The 14,603-nt window shown below is 40.3% G+C and overlaps 2 protein-coding genes across 2 annotated transcripts in view; one reads left to right on the top strand and one right to left on the bottom strand.

Moving 5' to 3' along the window:
• Positions 1–14,603, bottom strand: part of C16H7orf50 (chromosome 16 C7orf50 homolog) — a 119,822-nt gene that overhangs the window by 43,944 nt on the left and 61,275 nt on the right. The window lies entirely within an intron of this gene.
• GPR146 (G protein-coupled receptor 146) overlaps positions 1–14,603 on the top strand; it is a 48,166-nt gene that overhangs the window by 12,862 nt on the left and 20,701 nt on the right. Inside the window, exon 2 of the mRNA XM_058035224.1 lies at positions 8,558–8,599. The gene's annotated coding sequence lies outside the window, so the exon portion shown is untranslated. The remainder of the gene's footprint in view (positions 1–8,557; positions 8,600–14,603) is intronic.

Genomic DNA, 14,603 nt, shown 5'->3' with positions numbered 1-14,603 from the left:
GATAAACAAAGCTTCTTAGAGATAGATAATAAATGATAGAAGTCTGCTATACAATTCAAAGGCTCAAATAAACAAATCTGCATTGATCTTTTTCTGCCAAGAGTGGACATCTCACCAAACCTGGTGATGGATGCAAGAGAGTTGAAAATGTTGTCACTTTTTCTGGACAAGAAAGCAAAACCACAGAAACCAGCAGGAGAAGCAGCCAAGTTTAGGCACCACATTTGGCTACATATATTTATATCCTATAAATACACAGGCAGCATCTAAACAAGGATACAATTGTCATTCCCTTTGTAAGAAAATGATCAGTTGTACTATGCTAATAACATGCTCTGAAGTAGCGAGGAATCAGAATCAATTTTCATGAAGTAATACCAGAATGTGATTCCACACTTCAGTAATAATATTTTCTGCTGTCAATATGCAACAAAGATGTGTGCAGCCAAGGGATGATCAATAGAGAGCCAGGGAATTATGCAGCATCTGGTCCAAGCCAGTTGGGAGCGAGGGCAGGGGAGGAGGACACGGAGGACACGTTCTGAGCTACGATGGCTTACGCTGATAAGGGAACTGGCTGGAAGTACTCCTTGGATGAGCTCATTTCATACTGTGAGCATGATGCTATCACTGAAGTGCTTAAAATGAAAGCCAGCACAGAGATTCCCGTTATTTTGCTTGATTCAGGAAAAAAAAAAAAATAAATCTTTTACACTGAAAGAAATGAGTCTTCATTCTTATCACGAAGTGTGAGTTACACAATATATCATCACAGGAATTGCACGTCCCAAGAAAAAACTCTTGATTTCATTTAATTTGAGACAGAACTGGGTCAATTTGATATACCATCATGACTGCTTTGTTTATCAACAAAAACCATGTACTATTGCCCATAACTCAGTTTTAAGAGTATATTATCTTGCTGTTTTATAATCAAGATTGTTTTTACTACTGGAAATTATATAAGCTCGGACAAGGATAACATTCAACATTATCAACTGGAAGGCACCAGAGTTATGATTTCTAGGCACAAGTTGTAATTGGATTGGAAGGCAAAGTTCAAGAAAACAGTAATACTCTTGTGTATTAACAGAAGGCCTGTTCTGCTCTGTAGTGCTCTACCCAAGGCCATTTCCTTCCTTAATATTAAAATTCTAATCAGCCTTCATTTCATCTGCAAAAATTTATGACCTAGTCCATGTTCTCTGTATAGATTTAGAAACAAACAGACCTGGAATATGAGACCCAGCATGTTATAAATTCTCAATTCAACTATAAAAATCTGTACAAGCACAGGGGGAGAATGTTTAAAACACACTGAGTTCCCCACTGTGCCACACAGTGAATTATGGCTATGAACTCTGCAAATGTCTTAGTCTCTTAATACAGCTGTATTAATTCCAGATTTGATATTAAGATCCTAGATAGCAAACCCTGAGGAAACTGGACTCACTGTAGAAGATATAAAAATGAAGAACTATAACCACAAGAAGAAATTCTTCACAAATTTACCTTCAGCAGTGCTTTCCAAACTACAGGGCACTCGATGCAAGCAATGTGCCTGTTTATTCTGAGTGGTTTGTAGGAGCTGCCAGAAAACCTGAGCATGTTCTCCTAAGCACTGCTGCTGTTTAAGTCGGTGCCTTTGGCAGGATCTGTGTTTGAGGATTTCCAGAATACTGGAAAGTAAGCTGCTCCTTCTAAACAGAGAAAATAGTTAGCTCACTCAAACCCTTAGCTGTTGGGGTTTTTTTTTTTTTTGCTCTCAAGGAGACACCTCTGACTTGAGTATCATATCTCAAAATTAAGCCAACAGCAAAGACAAGGAAAAGGAAGTCTGGGAAACGGAACAAAAGAATGTTTACTCTGCAAGGTAAATCAGGGAAATGGCTAGAAGGGCAGAATTACAAACCTAAATGCTTGAGTCTCCAAACAAAACATTAAAACATGAAGCTCACTCTTCAAAAGAGCAGCAACAAACCCTGAGGATCACAAGTGTAAGGGTACGCATCGTCTTCATGCCTCGACATAGCTCCAGAGTCAGTATTTATGTCAAAACAAATGGGTGGGCCACTGAGAACTGTGATGTGGCAAATCCACCACACCACTTCCTCCTTGTTGCAAAATCCCATTCTTCTTTTCTGTCTCAACAATACATTCAGCCCACCTCCAGCTTCTCCCTGCTGGAGCACTACACCACTCACCATCCTCTGCTCGAACTCCCTTCCGCAATCCTTCCCCTCTGGGGGAAGGTGCACACCTCCCAGCCAGCAACCTCTGCTGCTGAGGACAGGCTGGAAGGCAGCTCTGTGTTGTTAGCTGAGAGATAACCACGTGCCATCAGGCAGGTACCAGCACAGGAGGCAATGCAGGCATCCCAGTGACTGGAGGTGGTCACATTTGGCTGCTGGCAGGAAAGTGCCCGCATTCAACTCGCCAGGAGAGCCAGGGGCAAACACGTCCCCCATTTGGAGCTGCCTGGCCACACATGGTGCCATCGAGCTGTCAGCAGGTCACAGAAAGTGCTCTTCAGCCATCAGCTCTGCAGATCTGACAGAGAGATGTGTGAAATGTCAGCTCTCTGTGTGAATATAAATAAACTCAGGTCAGCCTTCAAGGCTGGGACATTGAAGTCTAATACGGGGTGGGTTAAATCCTAGGGTGCATAAATAATTTTCAGTGACCATGTCAAAAAAAGGAAGGGATGGTGAAATGCAAGAAACTGTTCCAGCTGGTCATGGAACCACTGCTAAGGAATTCAGCCAAGTCCCCAGGCCACAGCACTGCCTTCAGACACCAACACCAGCTTTTAAATCCAGAATGGCTCCACTGCCTTACACTAAAGTCAGAACCAGTTTGTTGCAATACCCTGGGAGGGAGAGGAAATAGGAGGAGGAAAAGAAACCTCGCTCAGTCCATGCAGGTTGGCAGGAAGTAGAATTGCCCAAAATCCATCAACTGAAATTGCATGTTAATTGTAAGGTAATTTTCAGTATTTGAATACCATTTCCTCTGCACTTTTCCACTCCACAAGACACACCTGACAATTAGAAGCAGCTCTGTGGGTGCCCTCACACTGATCCACCTGCAGGTTACCAACACACAGGTGTTGATTTACCAAACTTAGCATCCTGCAGATGCTGTTCCAGCAGGTGCTTCTATTTCAGACTGCACAAGCAGTTCACTGACTGCCCAACAGCTCTAAACTACATTTGGGAAAGCATCCCAGCTCTCAAACTTTGTTTAGTCTCTCTGAGAATCTAAGAATAACTAAATAAGAAAATTTATAAAATATCACTACAAACAAGCAGTTGTAGAAAGTGGAAGTTAAGAATGTAATTAGATTATGACATTTATAAACTTAATCATAAAAATATAATTCTAAAAATTAGAGCCTGTAAATGAATCCTCATTTATGTAACAAGCAATAAAGAAATCTCATAGGACATATTAGCAATTGAGACTGACCTTCAGTGACTGGGTACATAAGCAAACCCTCTTGGGTGATTTTTCACTTCTGCTGTGTCTCAATCTCTTCAATAAAAGGGTGGGTTTGCAGATGCTGGGGAATATTTGGGGTTTTTTGTATTTAATGGACTACAGCCATGGCAAAGACTGTTTCTCTTTTTCTTTTTTTTTTTTTTTTTTTTTAAATTTTACACACCTAAAGGTATCTTTAAAGATCAAGTATTTTTAGAAAGGATGTGGCACAGCTTTTATTCTGCCTGCTTGTTGCATAAGATTTCTCTAATGCAACAAGTCACAAGGAAAGACACTAAACTCTGACATTAATATTTACTGTTGTGGAGAGCAGACACACAGTAGTGAAGGCAGCATCTGCCACTTGGAAACCAGCTGAGTGACTTCAAACCTGGCACTTGTGCAAATCTGTGTGTACTATAATCTAACATAAAAATATTAATTGAGAAGCATATAAAGTTAGGGCTTGTCAGCCTTAATATTTTCTGGTGATTTGAGTGGGGCCAGAGAATAAGATAAGTATCTTTACAAATCCAGTTGGCTTTACTTCAAATGCAAAAGTTTCTAAGCTGCACAAGAACAGGAGCCCTGTAAAATCAAATTTTGGGTGCAAAGCCAACTGAGTACTGCTCATCATCTTGTACTCGGAATCCTGTCTGCAGCAACCGTTTTTGGTGAGCTCACTGTACTTCCCTGAAATACTGCACAACATACAATTATTTTTGCAAGAATCTGGGATTTTTTTTTGTATAAGAGCTACATTCATCTCAGGGACAATCTCTAATTATTGTATTTAAAACAAGTTCTGATTTTTTAGGTTTACACTGATGAAATATTTTCATTGGCACTGATAAGTTAAAGATTACTGCAGCTTTCTTTGCAGCTTTTAATCAAGCTGGTCAGTATTCCGCATTTAACAGTGCAGATCAGCTTAATTCATTTAGCAGCTAAAACTTGGAGTGAACAATGAGTATTTTCAAAACAAATACATCAAGTTAAATTAAGCAGGGGCAGTTGTGGTTCATCTGAATCATATGGCTCCAGATTTCAAATCTAAGCTAAGGAAATAGAGGTTATGACATCCTGCAGCTGCGACAAGTCGTGTTCATAAAGCAACATTAAATCAAGACCACTTGGCCAGTTCAGGCAGTTGCTTGTGTGGAAGTGAATGATCCCATGGGAACAGTAAAAAAAAATAAAGGTTCTGGTGTCCTAGCCAAACCCCGCTTCCTTCACTTAATGCTACCAGGGACTAAGTTTCTTCAGAGCAAATGACCGTGGACGCTCGTTGCCAAGTAATTGCTACTGATTTATTTACATCCAATAACAGGGAACAGCAATCAAACACTTGGCAAAATACCCAGGCAAGTAAATTAGAAATGGTCCTCCCATGTACACAAATGCCAAGTGCCTGAGGCTGCTCCTGGGTACTCTGGTTTTCAGAAAGATCCTCTGGGTGATTTGATTGACCATAATGCCACACAAATGGCCACAGGGACACATCAGTGGCAGGGAGAAGCAGCTGGAGCTTTCTCGAGGCAGTGGTGTGGGTGCTGCAAGTTAGGGGCACAGCACTACACAGATAATCAAGTTTTCCTTCAGCAGGAAGGCTCAGGAAGGAAGAAAGGATTGGGTCTGGAAATGTTATTTTCCAGTCTCCCATTTTGTAGCATTCATCCCTGGAAGTAAGGCCAGGTGTGATGGAGCTCTGAGCAACCAGTGTCCACAGCAATGGGACTGAAGTGAATGATCTTTAAGGTCTCTTAAAACCCAGGCAGCTCTGGGAGTCTATGATTTTAAGATCTATTTATTGATACAATAAGTACTGATAAAATATCTGAGAGTTGGCATTTTCAGTCAGAACAGATGGAAAGACTTTTCCAAAATTTTGTGAGCAACTACTGGTGGCTGAAGCATTTACTGCTCCCCTGAGCACCAGGGAAAAAAGTGCCTGTAGTTTTTCCCCTTTTTCTACTCTTTTTTTTCCCCTTTCTTTTTTTTAAGCAGGGAGGAAGCACAAAACGGTAGTACTGATTGAGACTTTCATGACACTATCTGGATGCCAGTGTCATGCTGTGTAAACATGTGGATCCATTAGACAATTGTTGGAAGCAGTGAATTCCAAATTTGATCTAGTGATAGGACTCCTGCTGTTTGGGAAAAAAAATGAGGTTGCGAAACCACACAAGGAAAACACTTTAGACTTCTTAAGAAAAAAAAGAAAAGGCAAAGCACAGCGTCAACAAGGATGTCCTGGATGGCCTGCAGATCCTGACATACAGAAAAAAACACCTAAGCTCTTGGCTTTATAACTTTGTAAAACTTTGTCCAACTTGAAAGGATAAAAATATTTGCATAGAGAAAAATTCATGTCCACATGCAGAATACAAAATCTTTTCCTTGCTAAAGGACAATCTGCACCAGTGATTTGTATCTCCTTGCACATTTCTTGTGCAAGCTCCTGCTGGAACTGCAGCTGGAGCTGTCCAGAATTCCCAGTGATGCTGGCTGGGGAAGGGAGTGGTACTTAAATGCCTTCCTTTGCTTTGTGCTGGCAAAGCAGCACTTCTTGCATGTAGTACTTAATGGCCTAAAACACACGTTGAAATTAATTCCCTCATTAGCTACATGGCTGTTACTCCTTATCACTTTCATTTCTCTTAATTATAGCACTGCAAAATTTTATGTTCTGATTCAGAATTCTGCATGATTAATAGAATACATTAATTATATTTCTTAGAATAGAAAACACAGGCCTCATGAATGAAAGTATAATTACACATGACCTTTGAAATCATACTCCATTCTTTAAGCTATCTAGAAATAACTATGCTCACTCTGCCCATGCAACAATTTCATTTCAAACTGATTAACCAGCATTTTATTCCACTCAAGTTGACTACATTAAAACAAAAACCAGTTGAGTTCAGCTCCCAGCAAAACTGCAAACCCACTTTAAGGCTGTCCCTACAGAACTTGTTATTCATCTCCACAGACTTACAGATTTAAAGAGCCCTGTGTACAGCTCACCATTCCCATTATGATTCATGTTGCGATTTAATCAATCCTGAAACATTATTTACTACATAAAAGAAATTGTACTCCAACAGCAAGGATCAGAAAGCAAAAGAATCAATGCAGGAGGGCTACTGAGGAAGGAAGGAGGAAAGCAGTGAGTCAGTCCCACGTTATCCTTGGGAGCTGCAGCAGGTCAGCAGTAGCAAAGCTGCTCTTTGGAGGCTGCTGGGTGACCACAGAGCCTTTCTGCAAGCCAGACCTAGGAACTCCATGGGCACACAGCAGTGATCCCAGCACTGCACATTGCTGTGCGTATAAAGAAACCTGTGCAAGTGTGCCAGCTGAATTCAACAATTCCCATGTCTAATTCTAGTGATTCCCATGCCCACGTGGAGATGAGGCAACAGGACACAACTAAAGCTCTGGAGGCCTGCATTACTCAGGGGGAGCTCTCCTGCAGCCTGTCCTTACACAGCTGGAGCTCCCAGAGCTCCAGATGTGTCCCAGCTGTGTCCAGGTGGGACTTCAGCAGTGACAGGAACCAGGACAAGCTCTCCACAATCAGTTTCTGCTCTAAAGCATCAGTCCCACTACTTGCCTGAATGTGGCTTAAATTTGCATGGAAGTATGAACAGAACAGCTGCTCCTTCTTTGCCTGGATGTGTGGCTGATTTATTTTTGTTCTTGAGAAGTGAGGCCAGCCAGAGACTGTGATGAGCCAGCCACTACTGCAGGGTTTTACAGCCACCAGAGTTGGTGTTGGGCATTTCCACCTGTGTGGCACATCACAAAGTCATGTTAGCCGTGGAAATCCCTTTCTCTTAGGACCAAGACCACATAAAAATAGTAACAGTTTGTCTTTCTATTTACTATTCTCCATCAAACTATGAAACTAAAATTGCAAGCAAAATACTGGTTGCACTGTTTGTTTTTCTTGGGCCCTTAAATGCCAACCACAAGATGTCAAACAGAGGGCAGAGAGAGGCCAAGGAGAGCAGGGGAGCTGGGGAGCCCTGACTGGAAAATGTGGTAGTAATAACCATAACTGGTGCTGATAGTAGACAAAAAATCATTTGATCAGAATGAGATCAAATCTTTTATAGACCAGCTCTGAATCTCTCAATAAAACTTTAATACAAGAAAGAATGAAGTGGCACAGACAGCTATCTTAAAACATTTTTCCCAGATTAAGTATTCTACTTACCTCAAAATTCAGTCATAATTAAGTACCATTGAACAAGTTAATCTTTCTTTTTAGGGGAGAACTCAGCTACTCTTATTAAAGTTTGCCTTTCTCTACAAATATTACTGTTCAATCATTAATCTCAGCTCAAACCTCTTTAATTCCTTACATATGCTTGTTTGGTTTTTTTTCCATACTGCAATACATATGGAAATTAGTGTTTTATTTATTTCTTCTTCTCCTTTAGATAAGTTGGATCTTATCTAAAGATACACTGAAATGGTGGTTATAAATTTTGAGTGGACAGATATATTACACTCTTTATAATGCAATAAAATATAATTCTCTATATTTTTTCCCCTTGGCATGCAAAGGAGCAAACACATACTCAGTAACGTGAATTAATGTGACACTGCGTGCCAAACCCACCACTTCTAGCAGTAACAAACCAAAGTGACATTTATCGTGGTTTCACATTACAGAACAAATATTTCATATTGGGACTGTTACATGTCAGTTTTAACCCACCAAGCATGACATTTTTAATGAGGAGAAGGAAGTTATGGGTATATTTTTAGATCAATCTGCAGCTTTTATCCAAGATCTTCAGTTCACCTCACAAGTGTAAATAAAACCATCAGCCCTGTGAGGCATTACAGCATCAAACACCATGAACAATTATGTTACAGCTTCTCTAATCACTGGATGAAAACACTGGGTACTGTAAATGCTACACAGAGATGGTATAGGGAGATGCAAGACACATAAATGAAAGTGATCTGTATTTACCAGATTTGATTAAATTTTATTTTAATTTCTTTCAATCACCTAGAAGTAACTGTTTCACCTTTTTTTTTTTCCCTTTTCTCCTCCCAGTGGCTCCATCTCGGACTGATATTCTCCTGGGCTGCACCTCATGTAAGTAGAGCTGTAGCAATACAGTGTGATTATTACTGTGCATGCTTATTTCATCAATGTAAAACTGTGAAAATATTTACCAAAACTGGGACTTCTAGACCTGATACTTATTTCTGTAAAAAGGTACTGGATTACCAAGACTGAAGACATAGCTAAGATAAATGGTATTAACTCTCCGATTGTCCTTCTCAAAGATCACAAAGCTGCCACCTAAACAGTTTCATTAAGTTACATTCAATTTACTAAGTTTGTGAAATCTGGACTGTGTGGAAGTGTCCCATCATCCTTGATGCACTCCAGGGTTCTTTGCCGGGCAGGGAAACCTCTGGAGAAACAGCCTGGAGGCACATCAGAAGGTTTAATTGGGATTACTTCTGCAAACTGCTTCCCAAGGCATGTGAAGCAGGAATGGAGGCTGCAAAGCCTTCCTGGGAGAGCATCCTGAGGGTTTAACTTGCCTTGGAAGCCCACAGCCCCTGGGAATGAGTGTCACTCACAAGGGCTGAGCAGGGAGAAAGGGAAAGGCAAAGCCAAAGCCAAGCCCTTGTTGGCTCAGCAGGGAAGATGCACCTTTAGGAAAGACTTCTAATCTGAACTTAATCTGTTTAGATTTAAAGGACAGACAGAAAACTTCATCTTGTCTTCTTCAAGAGGCCAATTAATTCCATTCATGTAAGCACTTGTGGTGGAAACACCACCAAAACTCTCAGGGGGTATTTGCACACAACAAAAGAACATTCTTGGGTACAAGGGGTGGCACCTGTTCAGCATGGAGAGGAACAGGGGACTTGTACAGCCCAGTCTAATGAGCAAAGGATGAGAAGCTAGAAATTATTTAATGTTAATTCCAGCTCTGCCAGTACCAGCTGCTGTTCTGTCACCCTCAGCAGGTCACCTCATCTTTTTCATATTCTCCTATGTACAATAAACATTTTGGTGCCCAGTGCCCAACTCTCAGTTTAACATTCTAGTTAAATGCGTTGCCTCCCTTTACTTTGATAAAGTACAGTCTGCATCAATAGTAATACTTCTTAAAAATATCTTTCCAACTGTTGTGAAACAGGAGCTGACTGTTTATGGAGTACTTATTTTTTATGTCAGTTTACCATAGGGCCTCTTTACCCACAGGCCCTTACAGCTGGAGGCCCCAAGGCATTTTTTGGGAGTGGAAACTTTTTGAGTTCAGCTCTTAACAAATTTCCAGCCTGCAGTATGTTTTTCATTAGTCTACATGGTGTTATAATAAATGATGCACTTCCTCTTTCATTTTATGATTTTTTTCTTTAAACATACAACAATTTTTCTGTGTCTGTTTTTTATTACTTTCAATATACTCAACCACACTAATCTTAGAGATTGTGTATAAGAACAGAAAGGATATATTGAATAAGATATCAGCTACAGCAAGACAAGCTTTTAAGTTTAAATTCTTCACTGAAGGCCAGTCATAAACCCATTACATGCATGCAGCTCTGTGGGCAACCACTACTTTAGAGGCTATTGTTAAAAAAAAAAAAAATCTGTTACCCTAAAACCTAGACTTGGTGTAGAAGAGGCTCCTTCAACATACTCACCTGCAAGATACTCAGCTACAAAAGCCTAATCCCACTGGCAGTTCTCCACTACAGATCCCACTGTAGGTGTTTGTTTGCCTGCTTTAAATATATTTTTTATATAGTTGATACATACACATTTTAAGACAGCCTTCCTTCTATATTTTCCCTCTCTCTGTAATTTTTAATAAGAATGTATTCCTGGGGGCTGACAGCACCAGGAAATTCAGTCTATGCCAACAAGAAGAGATTCCAGTCAAACATCATCATGTCTGGCATACTGTGTTTCATTTACAAATCTTTGATTTCTAAATGAATGGCAGTTCAAAGTACACATGAAACACAGATACTTTCTGCTTATGTACATAGAGATTGTTAGAGATTAAACCACTTTTAATTAAAGACTTAAGCAGGTGTCAGTTCATGGTACTCTCTGAATTTGGTTTAAGAAGATGTATGTTCCACAGTTACCCAGCAGCACATTAAATACAAGCAGAATCAAAGAGACTTTCCTAAACAAAGCCAAGAAAAGCTACTTTGTAAGAGAGTTTGAAGTTTGCTGCTACTGATCTGTCATTTATGGAATGTCACATACTTACTTGGGAAACATTTTAGAACACTTAAAAAATAAACAAACCCCCAGCAAACAGCCCCATGAGACAGAGCCCCGGGCCACACATGATGTGCTCACTTCAGTGGCGTTTTGCTGTGCCTCTGTTTATGCATCTAACTACCCAGAGTTAATTTGCAGTATCAAGGCCTAAACCAGGTAATTTCAGAGCATTCTGGACTCAAATAACAAGAGTTTAAACATGGAAATGGAACTACTTCCAAGTAGTTTTTCTCTATGTCATGCTTCAGAGTGAGAGCAATATGAGTGGCACCCTGTTTCACCATTACTCAAAGATTCTTCATTTCTTTTTCTAAAAGAAAATCCAAAGATTAATTTAAAGCCATCTGATGAAAATACCTTAATATTTACCTTCATATTTTGTTGTAATATATAGTGAATTCAAGCGATTTCAAAAGTTATCCTGGATGCTTCTCATTTCAGGATGTTAAATATTGGCTCTCAGAAATTTCCATTACACATTGTCTGACAATATTTGCTGCTCTGGAGTACATGAACTGACTTTTAATTCTCACAGAGGTAATGATAATAAAATTTGTAGAAGTTGGGCAGAGTTGACATTTTAGAATTTCGTATTTATTGCAAGTCCCTCCTTTCCAGGTCTATAAAGTAAGTGTAAAAAATGGTTAGAACTGCCAAATGTATAAATTCTCTCAATCCTTTCATCAGTTACAGCTATTCTCAGGCTGGTCTCCTAATCACCCTTTAAAAATGAGGGCACCAGGACATCTTGGCAGCAGTGTTACAGCTGACACCTGAGGACAGTAAAGGAGCACACCTGTAATCCTGGGATTTCATAACCAGTAAATCACAAGCTGAAGTCCCAAGCCAGGAGCAGGCCATTCCAGAGCTGTGGGGGAGGCAGAGCCAGGATCCACCAGCTGCAGTCAGGGGGATGCAGGACAAGCAGGGCACAAAGATCAGAACAAAGGCTGCTGACCAGCCAGGGCTGTCATCTGCAGCAGTGAAATACCAGCCTCCATCCCAAATGCTGCTTTATGGCAGCCACAGCACGGCTGCAAAGGCAGAGTTTAAAGTGGCACAGGATGGTTAACACCAAAGCACAATTTCTGGAGTTTCAACTGATCCTAAAGGGAGGACTGGGCACTGTTGTATAAACCAGCTTTCCCTTTTGCAGTTACCTTCCCCTACTTCTTTACTTTATTACAATATGGCATATAAAGATATCTAAAAAATAAAAGATAGTAGAAACCAAAATTTGTTTGCTTCAGCAATAAGGTACAAATCTGGAGTAACCATGAAGGCTCAAATTATAAAATATCCACCAGTGCAACACATGGCTCCTGAATTTTATCAAGCTGGCTGCAGGCAGTGTAAGGAATCTCCCTTTGCCAGGAAGGAAAAATGCCTAAATTCACGTGAGATTCTTTTGTGCAGCTATGGCAGGCATAGGTTACCAAGTGGGGTTTTGTATGGCTGCTCCACCTCCAGCTTTATTTGCTGGGAGCTGGTTATGTAACTAACACAAAAGAAAATAACCATTTCTGGGTTGTTTTCCTTTACAAGCCCTGGGCTGCCAGGAGGAACTCAGAGAATTCAAAAGCAGCTTCCCTTCTGTTGCTCTTTTGGGTGTTTCTCTTTGAAGTGGCACGCTGAGTGGCTGCTCATTCACCAGTTTTGTAGGTAGCCTTTAAAGAAATACTTTCCACCCTTCAAGCTTAAGTACAAAAACATACAATTAATTAAACCAAGTTAGTGGTGTTATTATTTCAGCCTTTTATTTCTACTTGGTGTCAGACTCTTAAGACGAAAGGACTCTTTGTAGTAGGATTTCAGACACTCTGGGGAAAATTGTGAACTTTAAGACTGATCTGATCTGGTTCGTGCAACACACGAACAATCTAAGGAAATCATTTAGCTACTGCTTAAAGGAAAATTCATTCTAAAATCCAGAAACAGTCAAACTTTGCAGTGTTACTGTGCTCTATTTAACTGATGATTTAACTCTTTGTTTTGACATGCTGTTTTTTAATCACTTTTTCCCCATCAAAAGAAGACTCAGTATAAAATATGGAATTTATGCAGAGTAGATTTCCTGGCTAGGAAATCTTTGGTAACAGATAAATGAACCACTAACCTGCCAAATGGCTCTAATGCAACAAAAATTGCATCTATTGCTGCTTATAATTGTAGTGGCCAAACACCATATTACTGGTTTCCAAATATTTTCCTGGTGTGAAATGTTTCTAAACCAATCTCTTTCACCAGTGCCAAGCTCCAGGAACATTCTCCAAGATGGCTTTAGTCCTTAAATTAAAAAAAAATAAAAATCCCACATTATGAAGAATTACTATGCAGAAAAGATCTCAGTGAATCCATCTTACCATAATGGCTCACTCCCATTTCCACACATGGTGAATGTTGTTTATTTTCATTCTCTGAGGATGAGATTTTATAGCCATAATTATCTCATTTTCTCATAGTACAAACAGTCCAATTTTCATTCATTAAGGTCAACATTTTCATTGTATTCTTCCTGTTTTTTTCTTCCCTTTAAAATTTGCTATGAACAATAAATACAATAGATTTATGCCATCAAAATATCTCTCGGGGTAGAGATTTATTCATAAATTGTTTTTTCGCATGAGCATAGATCAAAAGTGGCAATGGTAAAATGAACAGCTAGAGGAAATTATGTTTTAACTCCTCAACCTTCAACCTCAACTTCACAGATTTTTGTGCAGCAATTTTCTCCAAAATCTGGAAGGCTTCAAGAAGTAATGTGCAGTCAAGCAGATTTTAGAAGCTGGTAGCACTTCATGGTCAGCTGACTGTGAAATCCTACTCACTACCACAATCTGGAGCTTGCAAACTTGGTGCTTTACAACTTCTTTAAAGGGTCGAAGGGTGGGGAGACTGCAGCCAAGAATTTATTAAGGAGGACAGTAATACCCTGGACTTTTTCCTTTGCTTGTGCTTTCTCCTGCTTTTCCTGTGCTGCAAAGTGAGCTGTAGTGCCTTCAGCCTGTCCTGTGAGCTTCACAAAACACACCCAGAGGGTTAAAGCCCTTCCTCCCTTCCCACCACCTGAGGTCTACAGAGGAAAGAGCTGCTGCAAGGCTGGTAACAGGAAAAGGTCAGGAGCTGTGTATTATATCCTGTGTGTTTGGATTAGCCCACAATAGCTAAATAAACTGATCTGATGTCTTCTGACATTTTCAAACAGTAGCTAATAAAATTAGCCAAAGTATGCAGAGACAAAAGATGCACACAGGCACACCAAAGAACACCTCTAATACACCCACACAAGCAGTGACCTAACAGAATTTCAGCAGTTTGGCCACACCAATCAGGGTCAGATATAAAGGAACTCAAGTTAAAAAACCTACTGACTAGAAAAGACAGATACTCCTGACCTGCTTATTATTACCATTCCTATTGATATGCAGCTATCAGGTTTTGGGCACAGACCCATGTTTTTGAAACAGAATCATGGTCTTTTCTAAATAAAGTAAAAGGCATGCTACTGACATGAACCACAAGCTTGGAATACTTTGGGAAAGCTTCTATGAATTAGCAGGGTTAGCAGGTGTGAGGGATTTCCACTAAAAATCACATGAGGATCCTGGGTCATGTCAGTAGAGGAAGGAGCTGTAAAGGAGGAGATTCCCAACCCTGTAATGATGGAGCTGGCACAAGGAGGGTAACCCTGAGCTGCCTCAGCTGCTCAGAGCACTGCAGTGCCCCTCAGGATGAGCTTTCTTGTCCCACTGGACACCAAAAGGCGCCACTCGCTTTCTGGTGGCCCTCAGCAGAAAAAAGGCTGTGCCCAGCTATGAAACATCCAGCTTCCACAGGC

The sequence above is a fragment of the Melospiza georgiana genome, chromosome 16, assembly GCF_028018845.1.
Source record: "Melospiza georgiana isolate bMelGeo1 chromosome 16, bMelGeo1.pri, whole genome shotgun sequence".
Taxonomy (NCBI): Eukaryota; Metazoa; Chordata; class Aves; order Passeriformes; family Passerellidae; genus Melospiza; species Melospiza georgiana.
Note: the sequence above shows the minus strand (reverse complement) of the source record. Positions and strands in the feature narration are given on the sequence as shown.